The sequence below is a fragment of the Ictidomys tridecemlineatus genome, chromosome 8 (genome assembly GCF_052094955.1).
Source record: "Ictidomys tridecemlineatus isolate mIctTri1 chromosome 8, mIctTri1.hap1, whole genome shotgun sequence".
NCBI lineage: Eukaryota > Metazoa > Chordata > Mammalia > Rodentia > Sciuridae > Ictidomys > Ictidomys tridecemlineatus.
In genome coordinates this window covers 142890385-142904991 of record NC_135484.1, presented here as the reverse complement: position 1 = coordinate 142904991, position 14607 = coordinate 142890385, and positions in this window count along the sequence as shown.

The following is a 14607-nucleotide window of genomic DNA, read 5'->3' as shown; positions in this document are numbered from 1 at the left end:
GGCTGGGCTGGGGAGGGGGGCTTCGCAGATAGTTGATATTCCGGGTCCAGCCGCTCTCCGCGCTCCCATTCTCTAAGCTCAGCCGGGGGGAAGTGTCGCCCCGGGCCAAACATATGCTTCTTTCCAGCGCGCTAATCCACCTTCAGCGTGGAGGCATAATTGCTCGAGTGTCCATGGATTCTCTGCGCTTTGTCCCTCGCTGGCTCCCATCAGCCCTGGCACACGCCATTTCAATCAAATCTTTTCAGAAAACTGTCTCCTTTTATCAAGTCCCAGCCCCTGCGAACGACGGGAGCATTTAACAAAACACCCTGCGTGTTCCGCCCGCCTCCCTGGGCCCTAACCGAGCAGGGAGCTGCGATTATTGCTACAACTTTTCATGGAGTTGAAGGGGGGAGGAGAAAGAGAGAGGGGGGGGGAGAGAGAGGGGACCGATAACAAAAAAACGCAACATCAGCAGCCCAGACCCAAACAGGTCTTCCGAGCCCCTGGTGTCAGGTGTATTGGAAAGAAAGGTCAAAGGTCACCCTCAAAGCAAAACATGTTTCATCTCAGGGTTTTTTTTTTTTTTTTTTTTCTGTTGAAATCTCAAAAATCGACTGCTTCTGCCGGAGTGTTTGGGCGGCCCAGCGGAATAAAAGGACAGGCACAAACAAGCTCAGCGAAAGGCCCAGCCTGGAGGATAGTATTGGTGGCCTCAGCCTCAGGCAGCCATGGCTCCCAGATTCACAAGTACGTACCCAGTCTCTCTTTTGTTGCCAGGGACAGGTGTAAATAAAAGTTGAATCTGAAGATCTCTGCCTTCAGGTCATACCCTCTTGGTAAAAGTGGAAATCTCCCACAGCCCTGATGAAATATTTTGACTGGACTCTTAGCTTCAGGTAAAAATGCCTTTCATTAATTAGACGAAAGTGGAACCACAGAAGGAAAAGATGAACTCTAGAAGAGACTTTAGAAGCAGCTCTAAAAAGTATTTTTGATGCTAGAGGAAAAAAAAATTAGGAAGCCAAATGTGAAAGAGGAAGCTTGAGGTTTGATTTTGTGTAGCAATTATTATGCAAATACACACCAACCCAGGAGCTCTATTATGAGAACACAGCTTTGCCACTTGTTTATAAAATGAGAACAACAGGGTAAGGAACAGTTTGCTTCAAATCTCAAGTTCACCCCTATATTGAGACTGATTTCAGTGATTTAGGTAGTTTTCTTCATGAAGCCGTTTATTTCATGATGCTAAGGAGAGGAGGGCAACGTCAATGGACATTGTCCCTTGGTTCTGCCACCTTAGAAGAGGTCAGATCCTTATGACATGAAACTCCATGGAAAAAGAAGACTGGAAAGGGTTTGGAAGTACTGAGTTCTGTCTACCTGCATGGATCGTCAATGCCCATTCCCACTGGGCTTGGTTTATTTCCAGAGTCTGATGAAATCACGGAGGTTGTTTTGGAGGATGTGTCGAATTCACTATTCACGTCCATGTCCAGATGTTCATTTTAAGTCAAACCTTCAAGGTCACAGTTTTAGTTTGTGAGTGGAAACATGCTGCCCTGGGTCCTCTAACATGTTTAGGCTGTGGGAAGGGGAATGAGAGGACTTTGGGGAAAAGGTTGTCCTGACTCATCCTGGCTCCTGGAGAAGGAGATAAGTTCTGAGCTAAGTTGCTTCAAGTCTTTGGCAACAAGAAATCACTTTGTTAGGATGATAAGACAGTAAGGAATGAGTTATGAGAGAAAGGAATGAATGAAATCCATCAAAACCTCAACCATGAAGATTCTCAGGAGACATAGATGGGGAGTTTTTAAATTTTTATTTATTTGTTTATCATACATTTATAGTTGTAAAACAATAGAAAGACTCAATAACACCAAGACCCCTGGCCTTACTTTTCTCTTCCCTGAAATTACATTATCATGTTTGGTATGTGTGTATGCGTGTGTGTGTGTGTGTGTGTGTGTGTGTGTGTGTGTGTGTGTGTGTGTGATGTAGATTTAGGAGACAATAATCTTGAAAAGGGAAAGACTCGAAATACTAAGACAGGGATGATATAGGCTTTGAGAACCTTCTAGTGGCCAGTGGGGGAGACCAGGCTCAAGAAACATAATTGCTGCTTATTCTATTTCTCACTCTCCATAGCTAGTTTGATGCAAGGACCCAAGATAATGGTTCCATCGGCTGGGGGTAGAGCTCAGTGGTAGAGTGCTTGCCTGGCATGTGTGTGGCCCTGGTTGTATCCCTAATATAATAATAATAATAATAATAATATTATTATTATTATTATTCCAAAGAGGGAAACTCTTTCCTTGGAATACTGGGGACTTGGGAACAATGAGTCCTAGAGTTGAAGATGTTTCTTTGAAGTCAAAATGGTTGAGAGGATTCCCATGAAGTTCAGAGGTTGGGATACTGAGTGAGTTTCTCATCTCTTTGCATCATGGGATCTGATCATTTCAGCTTCTTGGATGGACTAGAACAAGGTGAGCTTGGGAGAAGCCTATTACGTAGGAAATGATGAGTTCTATGGGGTTTCTAACCAGCTTTGGGACTGTACCTGTGAAAGTTCTAGGAACAAGAGAAGAGAGGAAAGTTCTGATCAGGAAAATTCAAAATGAAACCAGATCATTAATGAGGAGCTTTATTTTTAGTGCACTTTTTCTTCTTCAAACAGCCAAAGAGATCAAGATCTTAGCAAACCCCACGTGCATCACTGTGTTTCAATTCTCTGTTACAAGGCTGAACAGCACCTTGCTGGTTTGGTTGAGGAAAGCAAGGGAGAGGGCTAAGGAGATACACGAAGTGGTACTGACACACAAGCCCCAAGGAAGCCTGTGCACCTCAGTGGCACAGCTTAGAAGAGGGAGAATCCACCTGTCAGTTTCTGTAGGAGCCTTTAGCTACCAACTCCAACAGGAGGTCTGAGCTCACTGAGCAGAGAGGTAACTCAGGAAATCCTGGGTCTGGAAAGTTCTTGGCTGTGCCCCTTTTAGAATTAGTTCCAGCCTTCAGACATTGATGCCACATCAAGACAAATCGAATCATTGGTGAGTAATTGTGAGATGCTGGAGCTACACAGGAAAACCATGACAATAGGTGTTAGTAAGTTTGAGAAAACCTTTCTAAGGAGAGAAATCTAGAAGGAAACAAGAGTTCAGAGGACTCTCTTGAATTTCCCACTCACTTCATCATCTTCTTGTCTCCACCCGCGGAACCCCCCCCCCCCACTGAGCATTTTGGTTAAACTTAGTGTTTCTTTGTATTTCCCTCCTTTGCTGAGAAAACCTTAAGAACCTTCTACGAGGCTTAGATTTAACCACAACCTTTACTGAATCTGGCTTATGAAAACCAGACTTCTCTAAGAGACGGGTCTTCTGGCAGCAATTAGTCTGACTTTTCTTTAACAAAATCCTTTGTAATGCCATTCAGAAAACCAGTTGGTAGGAGTTTGTGGCAGGGTGTGTGTATGTGTGTGGGTGGGTGGGGGTGGGGGATGGTGTTACAGAAGGCCAATTTGTATTATTTGATGGGAAAAAATTCCAAGGTTAGTGCTTTAACTTTGGAGCTGTGAAATATTTAATTAGTCTGCTAGTTGGAATTCTATGAAAATGAGCTTTATTTTTTTAAAAATCCTGCTTGTTTTTTTTTCTCCATATGTAAAGTATAGAACAGCATTGCTCTCTCTCTCCTTGCCATTGCAAGATTTCACACAGCTTGCCAGAGACATTTGTCTTTTAAGAGCAGAAGTACCTGGAATGAATGAAAGAAAGGTCCTATTTGTGGATATTCAAATGTGGAGGATTCTAGGGTAGCTAGGAGGAAAGGGAGAGGCAACGTGGGGAGTAAGGGAACAATAGTCTGTCTTCAGTCCAGCAGTGACTTCTCTGTTTCTGACACACGGAGCAGCAACACAGCCCCAGAGATACCCTACCCCCTGTAGGTATTTAAAACCCTAACCCCACTACACACACACACACACACACACACATACACACACACACACAACAAACAAGAGACCTATTCATCGAGTCTGCAAAGCCACCTTCTTCTCGTGGTTATGCAAATACTAAATTGAATCAACTGGCTCAAACGTTCAGCTCATTGCTGAAATATGATAGAAAAAAAAAAGTTGAGTATTCCAAGGAAATTGATTCCAACAGTTCATTTTCAGCCGGTGTGGATGTTGGTGTGTCTGAAGGTGGAGACACAAATACGTCTTGTTGAAGTTGAGGTTGCCTTTCTGAAAAGCCTCCTATGGTTTTAGATCCCTCCTCTGCCCTTTTTCCTGGGGAGATAAGAATTGGAGCCATTTCAGATGCAATGCAGAAAACTCTGGGTAGCCTATCCCTGGGGCAGAGGACACTGTTCTGAACTCCTTCCTCCTCCTGGCTTCCCTGCCCTTGACAGGACCCGAGGTCCGAAAGGGCCAATTTAATTGAGAGTCCACCCCAGGCGGGAAGGCAGCCAGCTCCTGCCTTCAATTCTGCCCCAAGGAAGGAAGGATTGTGGAGATGGGCCGGGAGCCCGTTGGGAGCAAACACACTCTCCTTCCACTTTAGACCTGAGGCACAAGGACCTTCTTTAGGCTACAGAGAGAACTGAGTCTCGTTCCGAAAACAGGGCGTTCTTTCTCCTTACTAGGCCTCGGAATCTCTGCCTGCAATTCCTCAGTTTCCCTAATTCAGAGACCCAAGGCGGGGACATTTCCCAGGTGGCCAGCGACACACTTCGTTTCTCAGGAAATCAAAGAGAGGACCAACAGGAGGAGTTGATTTGGGTCTCTCTCCTCTACTCCAAGGCGATGTTCCCTGGCCCAGGATCCTGGGCAGAGAATCCCAGGAACCCAATCCCATCCCGGGACCGACAGGACTGGGAGTCACAGCGCTCGCTGCTCTGCCCCATCATCTCCATCTTACGCTCGTGGGGGGGAAAAAAATCCAATCTTTCTGCACACCCAATACATCATTTCAATAAGAATGACTTCACTTTAATAAAGATTTAATACGTTAAATCTGTCTTTGTCGCTGATTGATGCTCCTTTGTCTTGAAAGCGATTTGGGTTTTACCGATCAAGAATTCTGGGGGAAAATGCTGTAATTCCGAGTCGGGGGTGGTCATTATTGTTTGATAACACTTCCCGAAGAGGAAAACACCCCTGCACGCGCACTGACACGCACACGCGCTCACACGCTCAGAGGCCTGCTGGCTTTTTCTCTCTGGGCTCTGGGGCATGCAAACCCTAGAAAGCTTTTCCTGAACTGGTCGGGACGTGGGGGAAGGGGAGCGCCCAGAGGGAGGGGGCGCGGGCAGGGAGGGGTGGGACGCGGAGCGCGGCGTCTGTCGGAGCATCATTTGCCCTGAATCACAAATTTTCACGGGCTTAGAAAGAAAAGGTAAAGCTAATGTCTGGCTCAATTAATAAACATGGTAATTTCACACCCGGAGAAGGACATAATTTCATCCGAGCGCTATCGGCGCCATCACAAAGGGTCAGGGCGCAGCTGCGACGAACCCGGGTCATTACGGAGTCGCGGAACGGCTCCCGCGCCCCGGCCCAGCGCGCGCCTCGAGGCAAGGGATGGCTGCGGGCGAGGCCGGGGCTTCCCCCGATAAAGGACTTACCCACCGTGCGGGAAATGGAGCGGCTTTCAGAGGAGGAGTAATCAGCTCGCAGACGTAGCGTCCGCCACGCTTCCCCCTCCTCCCCCTTCGCCCTTTACTTTTTGAAAATAAAAGATGAAACCAGCAAACACCCTTCCCCATCATCTCAGTCTTTCTCCTTTTAAGTCTTTTCATCACAAAACCACGATCAACACAATATACGTGCGCGCGCGTGCACACACACACACACACACACACACACCTAACACACACACACCTATTTTTATTTTTAGAGGTAGTCTTTTATTTGCTGTCAGAGGAAACCTATTGTATCTGTAAATTTCAGGACAGTTGTAGTTGATGAATTCCTGATGTCAAGATTTGGGGCCAGGAGCTGGGAGACAAGATATTAGCTTCAATCTCATAATCTCTTAATCACATTACACTTTAAGTGAGCATGTGTAATTTCACCCATCAATGATTTATTTAAGCATTTGGAGCACAATTACTTGTCTCACACACAAACACTGGCTGCAGCATTGTTTGCTAGAAAGAAACCCTGAGATTTAGGAAACAGAACACATCTTTTTCGGGTTCCCTGATAATGCCCCACCTCAGAATCAAAATTCATCTGTAATTGAGAACCCGCAGGTCCATCCCCTCAAAGGAAGGGGCCCCCAAGGCAAATCCATGCGAACCACAAGAGGGTCGCCTCTCCCCCCTTTTCTGGGGTTAGATTTTTAAGCAGATCTTCAAAGCTAAAATAAATGCCCATTAAACAGTCGCATGCAAATAGCGTGGAGTCGGGCAGCTAAACACACAAAGCCCATTCTTACATAAAACAAAAGCATGATTGATGGCGACCCGGATGCTCGTGTGTTTGGGAAAAAAAATTATACTTGTCCAGTCTCCCAGGTGTCTAAATTATTGAAGAGCGATGTGCATATTTCAACGCCAGAAGGTGGCCGAGGTTAGGGACCGGCAGTCGGCGCCGGGAACGCCACGGTATTACGGTATATTTGGGGTGGGAGAGACTCCCAAGCGAAGGATTTAACACATTCTTCTCCGGACGGGAGAGGAGGCAGGGCTAACCTGAAGGCTCTGGGGCAATTGGTTAGAGAAAAGGGATCGTTTTCCCGCGGATGGCCGGACACCTCCCTTTCCCGGTCCTAGGCAGCCAGTCTTTCTCCAAGGTTGACCCACACGCCCTGTACCTTGCCCAGACCGCAGAGGACTCGGGCAGGGCCGGGTCAGTGCAGCACCTGGGCGAGGCCTGCTCGGCTGTGGGTGTCATTCCTGTGTACTCAGTACCTCACTGCGACTGCTTGGGGTCCTCCCGGGCAGCGCCCTGCCAGCCGGGCCTATGGTGCTGGGTCTCTGCAAGCGGCACTTGCAGCATAGATTTTCTTTGTTCTGACATTTTCTGGGCCTCCGAGTGGGGCAATTATGGGGAGGTGCGGGGGCCCTCCCTGGGGGTGGGGAGGTGCCGGGCTCTTAGTAGAGGTATGGTTGTGGGAACTGGTGTTGGAAGTGCTGTCGCTAGGGACTTACTAAAGCAGGCTGTGGTAAAGCACGTGACAATACATGGAGATGTCCAGGATCATATTTGGGAAAGTGCTCTTCCATGGAGCTGTAGCCCCAGCTCACGGGTAACTGATTTTAAATCTAGAAAGAAAAGATTTGAAAACATGCAACAGAGTCTCTCTCTCTCTCTCTCTCTCTCTCTCTCTCTCTCTCTCTCTCTCTCTCTCCAGACAAATGCTAGTCAAGAGCTATACCAATGAGCTAAGTTTGCAGTCTATTTCCTCCCTCCCTCCCTTCCTCCCTTCCTTCCTTCCTTCCTTCCTTCCTTCCTTCCTTCCTTCCTTCCTTCCTTCCTTCCTTCCTCCCTTCCTTCCATCTTTCCTTCCTCCTTGTCATGTCTTCTAAGGTGCGAACTTCTTAGTCTCTCGAACTTTCCATTTGTCTTTTTCTGTTTTTTTTTTCCTAGTCTCAATTCTCAAGAGCGCTCTCTGCTCCCCTTCCTTCCTCCCCCCACTTCTCCTCCCCCTTTTATTGACATTCAGGAGAGAAAAAAACAAGACACAGCCATTCCTGCGCATAGCCACTCGAAGAGTGGCTCCATGGTGTGGGGATGGGGCTTGACGGCATCTTCTCAGCAACGCAACCCCAGACGCCCGCTTTCTTTCTGAGCTGGGGAGTCGCGTGGGCCCCAGGTTGTCCTCGGCGTAGGGAGAAGCCAGGGATTCCCACGCGTCGAACCGCCACCCCAAACTTGAATCCATCTCGCTGCTCCTCCAGTCAAGCTCCGTGGATTCATCATAGCGACGACAAAGAGTAATTACATATTAGAAAACAAAACAATAATTACTCCACCAAGTCGACACACCAGTCAGCGAAGCACAGTCGCCTGGGCTGGAAACAGCAAAGCCCACGGCGCCCGCGGCTGACTCAGCAAATCGGAAAAGTCCCCCAGACCCCGTCTACCCCGGTCCCTGCGAACCACCCCTCCAGAGGCTGGTCCGCAGACGCGCTCCTGTCACCTGCTAACAGGCCTTAGAGGTCTTCCTTAATAAGATCTGATTTGGGAGCTGTCTCGCTGAACAGAATGTCCAACGTCCCAAGTACCAAACACCAGGTTCTCTGCACCCCGCGCCCCGCAGGGCCGCGCGCCTGCCAGGCAGGCCAGCTGAGCTACACCCCCAGCCCTGGATAACCGATTTCCTGGGACGCTGAGTTTTGTTTCTAACTAAGGTGAACACACAGATTGGGTGTGAATCACCGTTTTATATTTTTACCTCTAGGATAGAGAACGCAGGTCTTCCCATGCTTATTCCCCCAACACCTGTCCCCTGGTTCTTTGGTTACTTTGCCGCGCCCTCAGGCCACGGTATCTTCGGGTTTCTGCCTCATTCCCCCACGTGTCAAGCCGAGGAGGCTTTTTTGCTTCCTTCTGGGGTACCTGGAGGCCGGTGATTAGCTGAGCTGGAGACCGAGCGAGAAAGGAGGGCGTCCCTAACCAAAGCCCCACAGGATCGCTGCCACATCCCCTTTCCCTTAGGCTAGCAGTGGGGAGAACTCCTCTTCGGGACATCAGTCCTTCTCATCCCCTTTGGGGACTCCAGAGGGTGGTCTGGTTCATTCTGGGACTCGGGCATGGGAGGTGGATGCGAGATTTCGAGACAGCTGGAGAATGGAGGCGAGGCCCGCTTCCAGGGCGAGAATCTGTCCCGGCAGCCTGGAGCCCGCTGCCCCCTGAGTGGGCCGGGTGTGCAGTCCCGTGTGAAAACAAACTCCACGGGTCTGGGCCGGTTCGCCGCGCTAGACTGTGCCACTGCGCGGGGCTTCAGCCTGGAAAGGACCGAACCGCGGCCTCTCCTGCACCCCGCAGCCTGCCTCCCCCAAGCAGGAGCCTGCCTCCCCCCTGCCTCACAGCCAGCGGGGTAGGGTGGGCGCATCACTGAGCTTGTACCAAAGAAGTATCCGAGGCCTGGAGCCTCGCTGGGGGTTGTTCTCCAATGCTGTGCACCCTCTGTCCAGGATAAGCCCCGTACCCCCGTTAGGTCCCAGGTGGGAGCAGTATTCGGCTCTGGATCAGCTGCGCGCTGGCCATGCCATCAGATCTGACCAAGGAGGGAATATAGGTCGCAGGGACCCAGGGTGCGTTCTGGGTACCTGGGGAGTGTGAAAAGACAGCGGGTACAGCCCGGCGACAGCCAGCGGGAAGTCCGTCCCAGGTCTAGCGCCCTCTATAGGGCTCATGAGCCCCAGCTGTACGTGGACGGCTCTCTTTTCTTCCCCCAGGGCTCAGGGAAGGACAAAGGACCTATAAAAAAAAAAATCCAACAACAACAAAATATCAGCTTGACCCCCAAAAGAACACTGTTTAATGAGGTGGAAAATTCTTCCACACAAATTGCTTTTTCTACTACTTTATGAGAGTTCATAAATGTTAATGAAATCCAGTTACCAAAAAGTAACATACATCATTGCAGCTGAAGGGAGGCCGAGGAAGGAAGGTGGTGGTTAACGTACAATCATAATTAAAATAACAGCAGCCACAGCAACAATGCTGCCTATGGCCGATGCGGTTGGAGGCCCCGTCCAGGGTCACGCCATTGTATCCGATCTGGGTTGGCCTCTGGTGTTGTCCCTGGACAAGAGCAACTGACGCCCCCAAACAGTGGCTGAAACTATGCCACCCAAAATATAGAGGGGCAGAATCAAGTGGGTCGGAGTGAACATACAACCATGAAATACTCCCGGGTTCCTCTTGTAACAGAAAGCTTATTACAGACTCCAGTTTCTTCAAAATGCAGGTAGAGGAAAAAAGTCTAGTGGCAAGGCCCAGGGGCCGAGGAGGAGAGGTGGCCAGTCCATTGTCCTCCATCTGCCTCACTTTGCCTTTCCCCCTCCTTTCTGCAAATAAGATTATAATCTCCCAGAGCAAGAGACCTCATTTCGGGCATTTCATCTTCTCTTCCCTTCTTCCTCTGGGCCCCTTCACTCCCCTTCTTTTTTGGGGTTTGGCCTAGCGCATACTGAGTTCTTGTTCTGTCACTGAGCCACAGCTCCAGGCCTTATTCTGGCTTTTCTATTCCCAGCACCGAGGCTGGTGTTTGGCACACAGTAGGTACTCAGTAGGTATGTGTGGAACAAGGGATGATCGGACCAATGACAGAAAGTTAAAGAACTCAAGGGACAATTTACCTGCTAACATTCAAAGATGACACTGTGATGCTCAAACACTCAAGATTTCCACTATTTAACAACGTTTTTGTTTCTTATTTTTAATTACAAGGATACAGTCAGCAACAAAACAGACACAACTCCCTCTCCTCATGAAGCTTGCATTTTGATTTGGCATATTTGGGTAGATGTATTATTTTACACTGCTGATCAAATGGCTTCCTGGGCTGGGAATGTGGCTCAGTGGTAGAGAGCACTTGCCTAGCATGTGTGAGGCACTGAGCTCAATTCTCAGCACCACATATAAAGAAAATAAAGGTCCACTAACAACTAAAAGGCTTCCTGTCTAATTTTGGTTAAATTACTTCAATCTTCACATTCCCTATTCCTCTTTCTTACGTAGAATTTAGGAAACATGAAGTCGGCTAGTGAAAGTAATTACATAAAGAAGTTATTTTTAAGAAAGATTTTATATTTCTTTCATGGGATTATTTTATCTATGGATTTATCACCAAGAGAGACAAAAAGATTTACTTATTTCTTGTAAATATTGAAGACATTTTAAATATTTCCCTGTTCCCTTTAAGGCTGCTCAAATCAAGTCATTTTGGCTTTGCATGCATTGCATAATATTTTATTTGTAGCTGGGTGTGGTGGTGCATGCCTGTAATCTCAGCAGCTTGGAAGGCTGAGGCAGGAGAATCACAAGGTCAAAGCCAGTCTCTGTAACTTAGTGAGGCCTTGTCTATGAACAAATATGAAAAGGGCTGGGAATGTGGCTTAGTGGTTAAGCACCCCTGGGTTCAATCCTTGGTTCCATTTTTTTTTTCATTTATAATCTAAATACAAGTACTAATACCAATAACTTTTATTTTTTTAGCCCCGATCTTTTGTCAGTTACTGTATTCAGTACCTCCTAAGTACCTTCTAGGCGTCACATCATTTAAACTGTTCACCGAACCCAGGGGTGCTTTACCACTGAGCTACATCCCCAACCCTTTTTATTTTTTATTTTAAGACAGAGTCACACTAAGTTGCCAAGGCTGGCCTTGAACTTGCAATCTTTCTGCCTTGGCCATCCATGTACCTGGGATTATAGGCGTGCACATTGTACAGGGCCTCAACCATCTCTTAAGGTAGGTACTACTGTTCATTTTTTTTTGTGGGGGGAGGTTCTGGGCATGGAACCCAGAACCTCCTGCCTTGTAGGCAAACACTCTATCACCGAGCTATGCTCAGCCCTTTATTTTTTAAGTGAAGCAACCAAAGCTGAGAGAAGGTAAGTAATATGCTGCAGGCCACCAATGGGTCATTGTGTCCCATCTGGAACTCAGGACTCTGTGATACCAGAGAGGACATTGTCCTGGGGGGTGATAGCTATTGTGGTCTCAGCAAGCCATTTTTTCCTAAGCTTTGTTTTCTATAAAGAGTGGCTAATATCTGTCCAGTCTGTATTGTTCACAGTGGGGAGAAAATAAAATTCACTTTATTTATGAAAACGCTTTGTAAATGTCCAAGTGCTCCAAGAATATATAGCACTTTTAAAAAAATATTATCATATGCTCTTTGAATCCCTAATTGCCCATACCTGCCATAACCCACTCTGCAGCAGCAATCGCTGAGGTGGAGTGAACGTCGGTTGAATATGGTTTTGAGATGAGGATGGTAATGGACTTGGTGAGAATGAAGTCAAGAGACTGTGCTGGTTTCATGGAGGGAATACAAATTGTGAAGACTCGTTCTACTACTGAGGCTCTCTGCATCCTGTGGGGTCTCCAGATCTGGCAGGAGTGGGTAGCCCCCTGCCCACCTCCACACGGTCTTCTTGCGGATATCCCCCCTTCTAATTGCAGGGTGCTCTGTTCCGCCTTGCCAGGGGCATTAGCCCTGCTAATGGCTACACTCTTAACAGCCAGTCCAGGCACAACAGTGAGAAAGGTTAAGTGCTCATTTTTGTGAGTAAATTTGCAGTCCTGCTTTGAGACAACATAATTACTACTTCCCACACCTTATTGTGTCTGGTAGAGAAAGGGTCACAAAGACATCAAACAAAGATTGAGTCTCTGTAACCCCCTCTTGCACCTGTCATCCTGCAAAAACTGGGCAAGAAAGACCTGGTGGGTTTTGGAAGCTTCGTTCTTTTGCATACGAGTCACTTGTCTGGGGCGACACCTGGAGACACTCTGAATGGTTGAAACTTGCCTGAGTCAGTCCAGGAACAGAGGCAGGAGCTATTGAGGGTACACTGTCTTCTTTTTATTATAGCAATCACTCTTTCTTTCATTTGTTCATCTGTTTTGGCTTTTATTCAACACTTTAAAGTCTCATTGTTAGGAATTCAAAAATCCCATTGAGAAGTTTCTAGAATGGTGGGGAGAAAGATGAGTAGAAATATAACTACAGAACAGTGAGGTGAATTCCCATGAAGATTTACATATAGAATGGGGCCCAATTGGTCTTTCTTTTTTTTAAAAAAAATTTTTTTAGTTGTTGATGGACTTTATGGTCTTTATTTTTATGTGGTGCTGAGGTTCGAACCCAGTGCCTCATGCATGTTAGGCGAGCACACTACCACTGAGCCACAACCCCAACCCCCTAATCGGTCTTTCTGATACAAGAAATTAGGGTAGGGTGTGATAGTGCCTTCAGAGGGGCACTTGGTTCTTGGACAGCAAAGAAATCTCAGATATTATGATGGTTTGTGGTCCTTCAAGCTCATCTCTACCTGACAAAATTTTATTCCTTTGTATTTTGTTTCTCTTGTTAGGCTTTAAATTCAATTTATTTTTCTCCTTAGAAGAGGTGATAGTGAAAAAGAAAAGGTTGATAAGAGGAACTTAGCTCACAAACTTAGGATGAGTCTGTTTAAGACTAGCAGCGTTGGGTTGGGGTTGGGGCTTAGTGGTAGAGTGCTTGCCTACCATGTGTGAGGTACTGGGTTCGATCCTCAGCACCACATAAAATAAAATAAAATAAAATAAAAGTATTGTGTCCATCTACAACAACAACAACAACAACAAAACAACAAAGAAGACTAGCAGGCTTAGCTGGGGATGTGGCTCAGTGGCACAGCACTTGCCTAGCAAGTGAGACCCCTGAGTTCCATCCCCAGCAGGAACAACAACAACAACAACAACAAAATTTGATTGGTCCAAAAATTTGTCATTATTTTACTGAAAAAAATTACTCCTGGCTGGTAGCTCACTGGTAGAGTATGTGCCTTTCACAGGCTTAGCTGTGCAATGTCCTGGGTTTAATTCCCCCTTAATTCTTGGCTTGATGTAGAAAGACCCCTCATTCTTCTTAAAATAGGTAAGCTGAATTTTCAAATGTCTCCTTAGCTTCCTGAGAAATTCATTAACTCCAGAGAAGCATGGAAAACCAAGTTTTGGCCTCAGTTTCCCTGATGCAAAACAAAACCATTAGATAAACCCTGGTAGCCATAGAAGCAGGATGTTCTGGGCAGATGAATTTCCATGCTGTTACTGACAAACTGACGATTGTCGCATTGCAAACATGTTTCCCTTGCATTGAGGCAGAGGTTAAGAGATCAAATTTTAATACACAGAAAGAGTAATAAAACCTCTTCACAAGGTTGTTTGAAATTTATTCTTTTGGCTTACCGTTTCCACCCTTTGGGCTAACTGTAATCACCTCTTCTACACCTTGCCCAAGGGTTGACCTAAGAAATTGCTGAGCCCAAGATCTGGAATTTTGGAGACAGCTTTGAAAGGAATCTTTCACTCTATGAAGGTGTTTAAGTGGTAGGACATGAGGCTGGTTTGCAAAATGTATTAACAGACCCGAACAATCAATAAAGCAGACACGATGATAATGACCAAGTCACAGGAGTCAAAGGGGAGACAGGGAGGAAAAGGCTCACGAAAATGACATGGCCTCGTTTACAAGGAAGAAAAAGGAACTCCTATTGTCCTTTTCACCTAAGTTTAAAAAAAAAATAAAAAGCCCTCCCACCCCACAGAGAAGTCCTGAGTAGTCCCAAGGAGCCATTTGATGAACAGGTTAGAGTGTGTGAGCAAAAACAATCCTAGCTTGGGACTTACTTCCCACAAAGGACAAAACCACTTGGGCTGGAGTTAGCGACTTCCCAGCCAGGGTGAAAAGGGGAAAAATACCAAGCCACTATGCTCCCCAAGTAGCATTTCAATCCATCTGGGTCAGAAGGTTCCAGTCTGGGCTATGGGTAGACATAAACCTTTATATAGAAACCCTTTTTGTGTGAAGTAGCTGCCTGTGCAGTTGCATACCATCGTCACAGACAGGGACACAAAAGCCATTTGTTAATGCTGCAGACGAGACTGTAGG